We start from the raw sequence: 15,830 nt of genomic DNA, 5'->3' as shown, positions 1-15,830 counted from the left end.
TTTAATTATGTAAAATATCACTATGAAAAAAACATAGAAAAACTTCTCTTAAGCAAACATTCCAGATATAAATGAAGCCTGGTTGCCTCCATGATGCTAAGAAAACATTGGTTTAAGCAATAACTGATGTAGGAAAGAATCAATGAACACTAGACCAGATTCAGTCATCATGTCAATTTGCAAAGAGAAATAAGAATAAAATGGAGATATGCTGATTTGTACTTACTAAAGGTCTAGGTCTAAGTTTCCTACAGAGCAAACATCAGATAAACAAAGATCAACACGTATAACTGGAAGTTTCTATCGGTCATTTAGACTTCATTGGAATTTTCCATAGGTGAACTAGAATAAGATGTTGCAAAGTAGCCCAAAAGAAAGCTGCAAGCATGATGGTAGAAACTGATAGGCTCAGATGAGCATATTTACCCTTCATGAACATTCATTTTTTCTGTGCTATGAAACAATAAACACCAAGCTCTCTAATAGCCTGAGTCACTTCCAAGACTGAAGTAAAACAAAAAACCTGAATGGATCCACTGCAGGATTTGTTTTGCCTACTGATCCCTAATACATACCAGTGCTAATGCATAGATAAATACTCAGAGTATCTGTATTAGGAACTTTATAAAAGTGAATACTGAGCAAGGCAACTGGGGTCCCTCCCATCCCCTTCACAGACTTGTACGGAGCTATTTCTATGCCAAAAAATGTTTTTGTAAAGATAGTTTGAGATGCAGGCTGGATTTTTCTCTTCAAAAGCTCACCCTCAAGAATAGCCTACAGCATTCAACTGTGAGGCAAAACTAAAGTCAAACTCAGAGTGAAACAAGCTAAAATCGCATTCCCCGAATTCGGAGGTGGTTGAACCAACATGCCCATACCAACACTGAAAGAATAGCATCTTCCTTTCCCACGGGTGTGTTCTACTTTTTAATAGATATGAAGAATAAAAAGGTAAAAGCATTTGACTAAACACAAATGCCTCTGTAGATATCAAGTTAATTTTTGACCCTGGGCTCTCTTCATGGGAGACCTAATCAACACTATCAGTGAAGTCTATGACACGATTCACTTTACTGTACACATCTATAAAGACATGATGAATCACTCTGGAAGTGCTCATTTCTTTCTATTGACTGTGAGTTTCCCAGGGGGAACAGCTGAGCTATCAGCTGCAGATGTCTAAAGCTAAATGAGATGAATTTTACCCACAACATTTAAATCTCATAATTTACTTTATCAAAGAGATTTCCTCACTGGATCTATACATGATGGGCATTTATATAGCACATTACAGTCTCCAACTACCACTTCCTAAAATGCCTAGAACTTGAACAAGAATAAGGTTGCCAGCAGGAAGTAAGCAGTTCATGAACGTTTGCTGGGGTTTACAGAGGACAACATGTCTCAAGGAGAAGCGAGAACCTTAATTCTGACTCCACTTAGGCTAAGTTTAGAGAAAAGCAGAGCTTTCCTCACTCACATCTGGAATTAGCTTGCACTGACATGGATCCTAGGAAGCAAACAGGGAGTTAACCGTAAGCCAGTTCCCAATACAGATTTGTAACCTTATAGTCCATTTGAGGACATCTGCATGGTGGAGGTAATCATACATTTTTTCTTTAAATGGCCCACCTGGCCCATTCAAGTCATATGCAGTTTGCTATCTCATAAGAGTGACTATGTTATTTGAATCTTGGATTTGTAATCTACAAAGACGACTATTAGATAAATGGGTGAATTTATTATGAAGCTGATATCCTTGCTAAGGTAGCATAAGGAACTGAAGTGGTCTTTGTGTTAAAAGGCTTTCCTGATGAAAAAGGTATAAAAATAGAAGGAAAACAGTGAGTCAAGCTTACAATATTGGTAATATGTCAAGAGTCACAGGTCATGAAAAATTTATGTGAAACTCTTTAGAGTCCTGGACTATTACCTTAAGGACAGAAGTTCCTTTCTCCACAGGAGCAGGGCCCACAAATTTTGCTTTTTAGAAGCATCTGGCTTTTTGTCTGATTGACTGAATTTGAGATGAATGTGAGATTCAGAGTTTTCTCACAAATTTGTCATGCTGTATCATTCCAAATATTAATTGTAAGCAGGAGCACTAGCTTTTCATATTTTTTTCTTGGACCAAGGAGGGGAAAGTTCTACATATAAAATGACTATGTCATCTGTTTACATCAGGAGCCAATCTAATGTTACCCAACCAAAATCAAAGCAGAGCTATTTTCTTTAACACCCTTAATGTTTCAAGGAAGGCTAAATGACATCACATATCACATAGTCACAAAGTAAGTGAAAAAGAAAACAGAAGAGAACAGATAGAGATAACAAATAGTATGATGGGAAGTGTCATGAGAAGTTGCAGAACTCTCATACTTTGTGGTTAGAAAAAAAGATGCCAAGAACTTGATTGATGCAACATTGGATTTTGGATACCATGTTTTGGCACTTAGCAGGAATTTCAAAGGGAGCAATCTAAGGAAATTTTAAACAGGTTGCGAACGGCTGAAAAGGGCACAGGAATAATGCAATTACCCACAAGCTATTACATGTGTACATGGCTAATAACTGCAGTGTAAGATTGAATCCAACAACAGTACATTTCGCAAGAATTTTTCTTTTTCTTTCATGGGATTTGGTGATGAATTGCCTTGACTCTGGTGGTCTGGGATACAGTGTTGTGTATGTCGGAGATCTAGAAGGAATAAAATGTTTAAGCCTGTCTCTACACTGAATGCACAGTCTCAGAGGTTCCTTTCAAAGGTGGGTGTCCTCACTTTTTCCAAATCCAAACTAAGGGATTTTTTTAAATGAAGCAGCTAACCCATTCTCTTCAAAAAAACACCTTCCTAAAAGTCTATGGCTCCAATTCCAAACAGAAGGCAGCATCAGGGACAGTCATCCTACTTACTTCCCAAATAGTGTTGAGAAAAAAACCTTTTGCATGCAATTTGCGTTATCCAAACAACTACAGCTCCTCAACAGGGAGTGAGACACACCACTACAGAATCTCTGGAGGGTCCCTTCCAACTCTCATGTCTGAGTATGTGTGTTTTCCCTCATCCTAATGTAGAAGTCTAAAATAGGTCAAGCAAAGTATGGCCTAAAAGTGCCCATTTCTCTCCATTGACTATGAAGTCAACATGACCAGCCTTGGTGGAGATACCTGTGATTGTCTAAAGGCAGGAGAAAGGAATCCTACCCCTTAGGTAACTCAGTCCTAAAATTTCTTATCTTTCCTTGAGATCTGTTGAGACTGTATTTTAGACTATGGGGCTCCACCTGTGCTGCATCTAAAATGGGGCAAGGACTGTTCTCCTTCAACATGCTGGCACAGCATGGCTCACAGCCATTCAGCTAAATCCTTTCCCTCCCCACAGGGTATATTACCTCATCCAAGCTTCTTGAGAATGACCAATGGCTTGTGCTAATTAATGTGAGCAAATCTAGGAATTGCTTTGAATGCATGGCCAAAACCGTGTTAGAAACCGTAATAACGATTCAGCTGCACAGGTGATCAAACCTGCCAGTGCTTGGGTTCTACCTGGATAGTTTGCTAGGCAGAAACTGTGACTTCTGATTTAAAAACTATTGGATTTTTCCAATCCTACACCCAATGAAAAAAAGAAGGAAAGTCAATTAAATCATAAGGCATTAGATCAAGCTCTGTGCATTTATCTCTGAGTACTATCAGCTACAGAAATCCAGACTGGAAATCACAAAAGCCTGTGAGGAAAAAACAAATAAACAAAAAACAAAGAAAAAAAAAAACAGCTTGTAAAGGGTTTCAAGATGGAAAAAGGACATTACAGCTTTCTGAATATTGATTTAGTGCAGCCATGTGAATAGTCATAGATGTTAAGGGCATGTTTATTCAATTACCAGATTGCTTAATGAAAAAAACTACAATGGTTCCAACCTACAATTAAACACTGATCTTTCTCCAGAAAGGACAACTTTCTTTAGAAAGCACTGCCTGAATGTAGCCATTTCATCCATCATTGCAAATGACAAATCCTAGCGACATGTCAAAAAAAAAAAAAAAAAAGACGACAGGATGGATCCAGGCTCAGCATGTTCTGTAACAACATAATTGACATAACCTGAAGGAAAAGGATTTGTCAGACACTGTCAGATCCAGCAGCTGCATAGTTGCAATTTTCTCAAAATTATAAGGTTGGGTTTAAGAACTTTTTGTAACAGAGTGAAAAAAGTAACATGTAGAAAACAAAGTTTCTTATCAGGAATAAAAGATCCAATCAAACCTCCACTATTAACCCCACAATGATGATGATTAGCAGGAGGCATCTAAGCTTGATTTGAACTCCACTGTGCAAGCAAAAATGCAGTAAAAAGTTTTTCTTACAGCAGAAGTTTGCAGCCTAAAGACACAAGTTGATGCAAGATATTACATAAAAAAGTGTACTGACCACAGTCAGGTCAACAGTAAACACCTTTAAATAGTTAATAACTATGGTTTCAGTGAGACAGTCAGGTGTAGCTGGTAGATGTTGATCTTGTTTTATCAAGGGACTGAGCAGCCATGTTTGCATGTGGGTGTAACACAGAACAGAGAGGAGGGTTCAATATCCACATCTCAAAATAGTAATAGTAATGAAGGCTTTCTTCTGAGCCATGTTTCTCACCCTCTTCGTTGGTGCTCTCCACAAAATTACACAACTTAAGAAAGCAAGTCAAGACAGTTGCCTCTTGTTTTATTTCAATAGTTGGTGGTTTGTTTTTTTTTTTTATTCAGGAGGGGGAATCCAGTCACTATATTTCAGGTGTTCTGATATTTTTGCTTAATTTTTATGGAACAAAAATTGAAGTTTCAGCAGAAGCTGAGATAAAAAGGTCTACACCACTACCAGTATGGACTGCTTTAATTACTGTAGATGTTTCTATACAATATTTGTCTTACTTTTTCCTTAGGGCAGGATTTAGGATCTTGCCTAAAAGATAAAGGCTAAACCAGTTGTCTCGAATCAAGGTAGGGAGACATTCACCTATGTTTTTTTGAGCCTTCTTACCCGGGATCTATCACCCTCTGGAGTTCTCCATCAAAACTGGAGAAATCCTCAATAACCAGCTTAGAATACAGACCTAGATTCTAAATAAGTAAGTGAGAGATAAGCTCTTGGAGCAAAAGTTACTGTTTTCCTTGATTCTGACACAATTTTAAGTTCAACTTAATTACTGGTTTTTGGTGGGTTTTTTTAAAGGAACACTCTTGTATTTCTGTACCCATGGCCCCACCAATTGCAAAGGAGGGTAGTGGTCTTCAAAAGCCTGTGTTACCACCTTGCCAGCAGGACTCCTACAGAAGAAAATGGCTCTTGTCTTCTGTGTGGAGGAGTTGAGAAAATCTGCAAGTTGAAGAGTAAAAATGACTGATAGTAGTCCATGTTCTCAAACTGCATCACTTCTTTGCATGAGAACTCAGACCTGGAGGCACAAGGACAGAAATGAATGTTTCTCCAGCCCATGCAACTTTCTAAGCAAGGAAGTGAGCAGCTGCTTCCAGGAAACCTTCTCCTGATGGCATGAACTGGGAACCAGAAGAGATTGATAGGTTTCTCTGTGTTCCCTGTTTTTGAAGTGTGACAGTTGTGCCATGTCACTGCAGTGTCTGAAATTCATCACCCAGGGCAGTTTAATAAATGCATGTGTGTAGAGCCTGCTTAGTCTGAAAGTTCAGATTCAGTTACTTCTAATGGAATTACCAATATTATTCTGTGCAAGCCACTTGGGACCAGGTTCTTAAGAGAATATATAGTGCTTCCTCATGCAGTATTATAAGATCTGAGTAATCAAAATGCTTAAATCCCATTTCCCAAATACACTTGATTTTTTTTTAAACAGGATTTAGTGCCTTATTTCCAACAAATTCTATGTAAATATTTCAATATTTTATCTTTTGCAAATCTGCTTTCCTTTAAGAATCTACTTAATTGGGCTGTGGTCCTTAAATGAGTGAATAGCTGAATCAGAGAATCACAGTAGATTGAACATTACTTAAAAGAAAGAAATAAATCTAGGCTTTATCTTATGGGTTTCAGCCAACCGTAAAAGAGAGACTATATTATGTCCCTATCTCTTAAGGGAGCTGTCAAGATAAAAAAAGACTGAAATGCTCAGATGTCTCAACAATGGGGTATTGAGATGTATGGATATTCTAAGCATGTCCCTACAGATCCATTTAAACAATACAAATATTTTCCTAGTGTTAGTCTCAGTAAATAGAAAAATCAATCTAGCAAGATCAAACTGAGTTTAGATTACTTGGATAAACCCTAGTATCAGCAGCAATATTTAAAATGAAAGACAAAAGGGAATAGAAAAAGGACGTGCAACTTCTGCTTTGTAATATTAAAAAGTTCATGAAAGGAACAAATCTTGTTTAAAAAACCAGGTCTGAAGGTCTGACAACTTATGTTTCCTTACTTTTTGCAAAACAAAGTGGATCTGAAACAGAAGTAACACATTTCAAGCCTGTTAGACACCGAGAAGAGTGCAATTGTGCAATTTGTGTGCAATTTAACTATGCTAACTAGTTGCTTCAGAAAAAAAGTGTTTGACACCTGTGGGGGTGTAGTAATACAAGAAACTCTTGTAAGAAACTCTTAGCTCCAGTGGAGGGAACAGGGAATGGCATAGTGATAGCAATAAACAAAATTAACAATATAAAAAAATAAACAATAAAGTCCTGCAAGAACAAGAACTGCACTCAGACTTCTGAGCCTTTTGTACTGTCAAGTTCATTCAATTCATCTTCACTGACAGCAGCCTCACCTGAGACAATCAATATTTTCACTTACGGTGCCAAAAAGATGCAACAATATGTATGTGTTTATGTCAGCTTCCAGAAGAAAAAAAATAATAACTTTACTGTAGTAATGCTGGTAGTTGTACCAGCTGTATCTAAGAGGATACTCTAGTTTATACGATAGGCTGAAACCTCAAAATTCCTTACTGAAGTAGTAGTGGAAACCAGCAACACCTTTCCCAAAAACTCTTTTAGACCACATCAGCTTCTACATGCCTCAACCAACACCCAAAAGGAAACGTACAAATTAAGTTACACAGAAAATACAAAGGTTGGAGTACATTTTTAGACCAACAATTATTACAAACCACACTCAGGAAACTCTAGCAATACACTGCCATTTCTCAAGCACCACTAAACCATTTAGTGAACACTCATAAATCTTACCTTATTGTAGTCTTGGAGACAACTAAAATCTGAGTAAAGAACAAAGACTCAAACTCACCCCTCACAGCACAAGAAAAAGAAAGAGAGCCTTGCTGTGAGATCAGGGATTATTTAGGAGGAGAAGTAGGTATTATTGCAGCTGCAGATAGTTAGGGTTAAGAGACATAACGATGATAATTATCTCCCTTTCTTCATTAGCTCCATTGTTTCTTTAGCTCCATTGTTTAGGGATAAAATTATTTTAGGCAAACAAGGAGAGTGCCTTGAAAGACATACAGAGTCAAAAAGTTTATTAAAACGAGAAACAAATTTCTCATTCAGAATTTAGCCTCATGTCTAAACTGGGGTGTTCCTTAAAATAAAAAGCAGAGGAACCACAAGTTATGGGGCTGTAGCCCAAGGTATTACAGGGCTGAAACTTTTAGCTTATATTAAGGCACTTTGAAAGCTTCTCTCCAGGTTTGCATAGAGTAGCAGAGCCACACAGCAACACACTAGTGTCCTTAGTACTAGAGGAAAATGTGAAAGGGATTTACATAGCAGAACAACACAAGTTTCTTCAGCTCATACCCTCGTGGCTGCAGCATTTGCCACGGAGATGGAAGGGCAGATTCACCAAGGCACCGAAGGGAACCAACCACACCATGCCTGTACGAACTCTTTGATATTGAGGGGAGAAAAAGGGACATTCGTGCAGTTATATCCCTGTTTTAGAAGAATGTGAAACTGAAACACCATTTCACATAGCGCATATCTGATATGTGTTTCCAGCAAGTACTCATCAGATGAAGCCTGTCAGGAGGAAAAGGGAGGTATAAGACAGGCACTATTCTCCTTAGTGCTGTCAAGACCGAGATGCTCAGAGACAGAGAGCCCATAAGGGTAGATGCCTGAGGCATTGCAGCATCAAAAAGTAGATTAAGGTTAAGTGGCAGATGTGCAGGTGTTTTCAGGGTGGCAGTTTTAAACACAGGCACCCAGATGCTGCTCAGGTCCCATTTCAGAGCTGTCCCTTGGGTGTTAACTTTGTCAAGGGACTAAAGCACATTAGTAGTCTCCACAGGTCACATCCTTGAAATTAATAATGGGAAACACCCACATGACCATAAATGATTTACATTCCACTTGATTTCTGTCAGAACTGAACCCTCTATGGAAGTGTCCTTTCTTACCTTTCATAGAAGAAAGTGCACAGCAATGTTTTTATGGAGATGACAATTATTTAACTGTCTCTGTCTCTTCTCTCTTGTTACAACCTGGTCGCAACTAGTTCATAAATCCCTTGGAGTAAATTAAGGTGAAACGGCACCAAATAATTGGTACGAAATTATGAACAAATTATTAATACAGGGAAAGTGGCATGGTTGTAAGTGTCTTGGGTTTCTAAAGATGCTGCCAAAAGAAAGAGAAGGAAAAGGGAAAAGAGAAAGAGGATAGAGATTATGAGAGAGAAGAGATCACCACCCTTGGATCCAGCGATGTAAGTTGTCTGTAGAGTTGGTAAGTTGCTTGCAGAGTTGCTCCTCCGGTAAATCACTTGCAGGATCAGTCCTCAGGTGGTGGGCAGGAGAGCCCGCCAGCATCCCAAATGAGAAGGTCTAAATGCTTTAGGTCATTTGCATGTGAGATAGGAGAGGGTGGTCTTGTCTCCCCCCTCTGCTCGCTTCTCATGCTAATTGGGATGCCTGTGCTTTTAGTCTTAGATTGTTCTCGAAATGAGTCGGTGGTCCCCCAAGGGGTGCCTGGTGGTCGTGATCCCCCCTAGTTGTGGTGTCCGCTGTATGACCCCGCTTCTGCACAAGCGTGGTTGATGCCTTGCAAAGTTGTTGCATATGTAGGCTGGCCCCAAGGAAAAGATACCATCCGGCCTCCGCAGGACTTATCTCTCCCTCCAGCCAGACTTGTAAATCACACCAATTAAGGCACAGCAGGGGTGGTGTTCTGTTCCCAAGGCCCTTATCTCTTGCCAGACTTGCAGGCCTCTGTAGCACCCATCCCCTCCTCCAGCCAGAGTTGCCAAACAAGTTGTTTAAGGCACACAAACTCTTTCCCTCACATCTCTCTGTCTCCCTTGGGTGACATCCCTTTGTCCCTCAGATATTAACCACTCTCTCCTTTCAAAGTGTCTCATTGACCGACCTATTTGATTTAAACTCAGAGCAATTGCTCTTAGTTTGAAGTTTGCTGCTTCTCAGACCTAGAGAAAAGCAAGAGTGTCAAACACCTCATCTGTACGCTCCAGCTATCTCAGATGGTCTGATAAATAGCTAATACATCTCCATCCAAACCTTTCCTTGCATAAGGTAGCGTAATGTTCCTCCTGTGAACGCAGCAGGAATGGCAGTACTGGATTTATTCAAGGCAGGCAGTACAAGCTTCTGAAAGGTCATTCGACGTTTAGCTATGTCTAGGAGCACAATCAATCCTATTGTCTTTAATTTGCATCAGTCAGAGGCTGAATTGGCTCCCTCACAGAGATGTTCAGTTTTTTGCTATGCTCCTTCTGACAAGGGCAAGAAAACTGTGTATATGCACATGGCTACTGGTGTTCTCCAGGAAGCGCTAATTAGGGATGGCTGACTAGATATAAATCACTAGCGAGAAGGAATATAATTGTCTTACAGATTCTGATGGCTGCTTAGAGGTAAACAAATTAAAAGGCATGCTAATTACTCATGCCACAGATTTTTTTCATACAAGTAAGGTTTGTTTTTTTTCTCTTACCTTACCTTTCAGGCCCAGTTTGCTGAAAGCCTTACTACGCTTGGTTTAAAACTCATGTTTGTGCCTTCACCAATACAAGAAAGAAGAAATTTAATAAATATTTATAAACATAATGAAATCAACGGAACTTGGGAATTTGAATTAAATTTAGAGCTCATGTTCTTGCTCCATAGCCCTTACATTCCTTCCTACTTGGATTCAATGGGAGAGAAGAGGCTTCATGCAAAATTCCTGAGCATGTGGAGACTCAAGTAGTCTTCTGGGTCAGAACTCATCATTGTAGGGAAAAAAAATGAACACTTGTGTCCCAGTTTTAAGCTGATGCATAAATGCTTTCACACCTATAACTATATAGAAGATGTCCTCTTCCAGTCTTTCTTTGATAGCATAACACAGTTTGACAATGGATTAGAATAGAATAGAATAGAATAGAATAGAATAGAATAGAATAGAATAGAATAGAATAGAATAATAAAACTCTTTTCATGATTAAGGCAAAGAAGCAGAAACAATGACTTCTAATGCAAAAAAAAGTTCGTTGATAAATTTAATACTTTCTATTAGAACAAAGAATACTGAAGTCCTGAAGACCTTCTCTCTGTTTTCTTATTATACTATCCAGTCCAATAAAATTTTACTGCTACCTAAAATAAACATTCTGCCTACAAACCTTCTATTGCTTCTCTCTGTAGAACACCACAACTGTAACATGTTGCCACTATGACTTCTTAACATGTTTTCCATCTTTTCTCTTGATTGATGATGTGATTTTGAAGCTGGTCGCTGAATATCAAGTTTTCAAAAGAGTTTATGTACTTAAGCATGCACTTAACATATGGCGAGACCATCATTAGGTAGATCTCAGTTTTACATACAGAATCACAGAATCACAGAATCACAGAATGTTAGGGATTGGAAGGGACCTCGAAAGATCATCTAGTCCAATCCCCCTGCCGGGGCAGGATTGCCTAGACCATATCACACAGGAACGCGTCCAGACGGGTTTTGAATGTCTCCAGAGAAGGAGACTCCACAACCTCTCTGGGCAGCCTGTGCCAGTGTTCAGTCACCCTTACAGTAAAGAAGTTTTTCCTCAAAGTTAAGTGGAACCTCCTGTGCTCCAGCTTGCACCCATTGCCCCTTGTCCTGTCAAGGGATGTCACTGAGAAGAGCCTGGCTCCATCCTCTTGACACTTGCCCTTTACATATTTATAAACATTAATGAGGTCACCCCTCAGTCTCCTCTTCTCCAAGCTAAAGAGACCCAGCTCCCTCAGCCTCTCCTCATAAGGGAGATGTTCCACTCCCTTAATCATCTTCGTGGCTCTGCGCTGGACTCTCTCTAGCAGTTCCCTGTCCTTCTTGAACTGAGGGGCCCAGAACTGGACACAATACTCCAGATGCGGCCTCACCAGGGCACAGTAGAGGGGGAGGAGAACCTCTCTCGACCTGCTGACCACACCCCTTCTAATACACCCCAGGATGCCATTGGCCTTCTTGGCCACAAGGGCACACTGCTGGCTCATGGTCATCCTGTTGTCCACTAGGACCCCCAGGTCCCTTTCTCCTATGCTGGTCTCCAACAGCTCTGTCCCCAACTTGTACTGGTACATGGGGTTGTTCTTGCCCAGATGCAGGACTCTACACTTGCCCTTGTTATATTTCATTAAATTTCTCCCCGCCCAACTCTCCAGCCTGTCCAGGTCTCTCTGAATGGCTGCGCAGCCTTCCGGCATCTCAGCCACTCCTCCCAGTTTTGTGTCATCAGCGAACTTGCTGACAGCACACTCTAATCCCTCATCCAAGTCATTAATGAATATATTGAATAGAACTGGTCCCAGAACCGACCCTTGCGGAACTCCACTAGACACAGACCTCCATACGCACCTGATCACAGAATCACAGAACCAATCAGGTTGGAAGAGCCCTCTGGGATCAAGTCCAATCATTGCCCTGACACCACCCTGTCAACTAGACCATGACACTAAGTGCCACGTCCAGTCTTTTCTTAAACTCCTCCAGAGATGGTGACTCCACCACCTCCCTGGGCAGCCCCTTCCAATGTCTAATGACCCTTTCTGAGAAGAAATTCTTCCTAATGTCCAACCTGAACCTCCCCTGGCAAAGCTTGAGGCTATGGTTGGAACTAGATGATCTTTAAGGTCCCTTCCAACCCAAACCATTCGGTGATTCTGTGTGTGATTCTGTATGTCCTCTTGTCCTATCGCTAGTTGCCTGGGAGAAGAGGCCGACTCCCACTCCGCTACAACCTCCCTTCAGGTAGTTGTAGACTGCAATAAGGTCACCTCTGAGCCTCCTCTTCTCCAGGCTAAACAACCCCAGCTCCCTCAGCCATTCCTCATAGGTCAGACCCTCCAGACCCTTCCCCAGCTTGGTCACCCTCCTCTGGTTGGTTTCCATTGATTCCCAGAGTTCTTAGGCACTTAAATCCTTTATCTGTCTCCCTGTATGTGGCTAATAATTTGTTGTAGGAATTTAATGGCTGGGAGGATTTTGTAAAATTGTCTTGTGTTTTAAAATGTGTGTCTGATTTGAAATGTGATTCAGTGCATCAACAGACAAAGATTGGCATTGTCACTATCCATAACACTCTTGTGTGGATCACCTCAGACTAATCAATGTTTCTAAACCCCCCAAAATTTCAGTGTATGATTATTAAAATGTTAAAATCCTGTAAATTTTGCCATTAATGAAACACAGGGAATATCTGCTTTGACTTCCTCTAGTGGAAACCACTGGAGAAGGGCAAAGGAGAAAGCACATATTATAATTGTATTTTAAGCACATTGTGCACCACTCCACTTCATCTCCTTTCTCCCTCCTTCCATGCAACATGCCACAGATGAAGAACTCTGCTTTTCACCTTGCTCAGAATTTGCATCTTGTTTGTGTTTGGACAAGGGTGAAAGCAGTCTGCTGGGACATTATCACAGAATAGTAGGTGTTCAATTTTATTGCCATGCTCATTGATAGTGGATTTTCTGTCAATATTTGCATTCCAGTGTAAGGAAACAGTCCATCAAGGTATAAATATATACAACAATGGTTTTCACCCTGTGCTCTACATAACTAAAAATCTATTTCTAAAGGCTGCACAAGAAGCCAGGTATATTGCAAGCTAGCTTGAATTTGCTCATTAAAATGAATGCTAAGGGACAGTAAACCAGAAGTAAACAAAAAAAAATGCTGAAGAGAGACTTGTAAGCTCTTTCCCAAGCAGGTCACCATCTTAGCAGAGGAAACAAAATTGTAGAATAAAATTCAGATAAATAGAATAAAAAATAACAGAAATATAAAGAACCAAAATAAATAAAATTCAGAGGAGCTGTTTTAGAGGCAAGCCACAAAGACTAGCGGGCCGAGTGAGGCCCTCACTTAGGGGCCAAATTAGAGTGCAAGAAAAGTCATTTAATGTGCCAGTGGGCAGTTAAATCTGCCTATCATTCCAGTGAATTTAATGTTAGCTCTATATGCCTTATTAATTGGTCTCAGCTTCAGAAAAGCTTGCTTCAGGCTTGTTTTTCTCCACAGAAGCTAACAGGACAACAGCATTTTCTGAAAATAGCACGTTGCTCAGTCTTTCTTCTGTGTGCCCTGTGACACTGGCTGGAACACTTCATCTGGAGTAGCTTTCATTATCAACATTTAAGTCCTGCAGTTACTATCATTTGTATTCCAGAAAAGTAAGTGCTCTTCTCCAAGAGGACAAACAATCTTGGATAAGGTAGCTTAACACTGTTCTGTGAGCTTACCAGCTACCTGGACCAACAAAAGTCGTTTAAGAGGGATGCCAAAGTTAAGGCAAATCCATAGACTGGTTCCCCTTACTCTTACTTGGACAAGATCAGAGTCCTCTCTATCCTTAGGGATCTTCCTGAGACTCATACTGGGTTTTGCCCTCCTATTCAGTATTCATAATTGCAGATACTCCAGAGGTGGCGGGGGGGGGGGGGGGGGGGGGGTGGGGAAAGCAAACACCAAAAAGCTTGACTGCAGCAAATGTTTGCCTGTAAATAAGCATTTCATATCTTTATGCTATTCTGCAAGAAATAAAGGGGAAAATACAATAATTAATTCATTATTGTGTCTGTAATGTGCTAAGCAGCTGTGAACCATAACCAAATCTGGAAGAAAACTAGCTCAACCTCTGGCTAGGGCAAAATATAAACTTTCAAGCTCAGAAAGGAGAGCTGCAAGTGGAAGATTCCTTGATCAGAGATGCAAATACAAATTGTAACTGAATGGAAAAAAAATCATGAAGAACTGGAAATGGAGAAATTTAGTGGAAAAATAAAAGAGCAGATATTAAATGTTATTAAGGTCCCCTGGATAGCAAAGACCACTTCGTTAGCTAAACGAGCTAGCTAAGAAAATCATTATTATGATAATATGTAGCTGATGGGTCCTCCCCCTCTCCTCCCTACCATAAAAACCTCAGGAAAGATTTTGTATGTGATAGCTGTAATTAGAGATGTCTCCTAGCTCAGTGTGTGTCTCCTCTAGCTAAAATATTGTGTGTCTTAAACCAGTATGACCAAAAGCCTGGAGTCAATTCACTAAATAGAGCAAATCCTGTAGCTGAGGAAGCTTCGCTAAGAGAAGCCTAATGACCTGATAAATCACCGTTCTCTCCCCCCATAGATGAAACTCCCATTAACAACTGTGAGTGGATGGTCAGTAGGTGGCAAGAAGAATGGTGGGGTTAGAGAAATATTAGTGGCAGCACACAGCAGGAGCAAGCTGGGATTTAAATGCCAAAGAGGGATGTGGGGCTCTGAACTTCAGCATGTAATGAAATAGTCTACTTACATCTTCTTGTTTTGAAGCTAGTTACCGAATTAAAGAAAGAATGTCCACGTTGCAATGGTAGTGCTTAAGTCATTACTGGCCCTCCCTCAGTCTCACTAGGAGACAGGCACAAACTATTAGGCATAATTGTTCTTTAATATCGTTATTTATATTCTAAAGCACTGTGGACTTCAGTGCTAAACACTTTTCCTGCACTGACATACTGCGAGGAGCCTCAACCAGTCCTGGTAAGCCTTTATTTCTCCTTTTAGTGGCTCCTCTGTAGGATTCCTTGTTGATTTTATCTCAGAGGCCATAAGGCTCTAAATGTAGCCACTAAGTTGACCATGCTGCTTCTTTTCTTGTGTGTCCCTGACATACAGAATCACAGAATCAACCAGGTTGGAAGAGCCCTCTGGGATCATCGAGTCCAACTGTTGCCCTGACACCACCCTGTCAACTAGACCATGGCACTAAGTGCCAGGTCCAGTTTTTTCTTAAACACATCCAGAGATGGTGACTCCACATCTCCCAGGCAGCCTGTGTTAGTGGGCTGAGTGCTAACTCATCCCAGGGATTCAGTCCCATGGGCACCCTCTTGTTGTGCTAGTAGGTTAACAGATTATTAACAGCCCATTAAGAGTTTTTTCTCATACTGGTACATTTGAGCTTGAGGGACACATTTAGCTTTCAGAATAGACTCAGCCAGTGACCCAGCTGAGAGGGATCCATGCTTTTTTTTTTACTCCAGAACTGAATATATGTGGTGCACATGAGTGTAGTGTCTTCTTGCATCAGTTGTGCCCCTGATGGTTATTCCTTATTTTTCACTGCTTCTGCTTAGATAGAATCATTCTGAAAAGGGCTGCTGGATTTAATCTGGGGAAAAAAGATGTGGCTAATCCTATAAAATTATTACAACCCTCAGCAAAAGCTTACTCTTCGCATAACTGGATATTTTAGGCAAGTGAGGCAGAAGCAAGATAAGCCTGGTAGAAAGCCAGCTAATCTGGGTCACCAGATGGGATGCTGTAAAGCAAACGGCACAGTAGCAGGAACTATCTGAATGAGAGCAAAA

This window comes from Nyctibius grandis, chromosome 7, assembly GCF_013368605.1.
Source record: "Nyctibius grandis isolate bNycGra1 chromosome 7, bNycGra1.pri, whole genome shotgun sequence".
Lineage (NCBI taxonomy): Eukaryota > Metazoa > Chordata > Aves > Nyctibiiformes > Nyctibiidae > Nyctibius > Nyctibius grandis.
The sequence above is the reverse complement of the archived record's forward strand: the minus strand, read 5'-3'. Positions refer to the sequence as shown.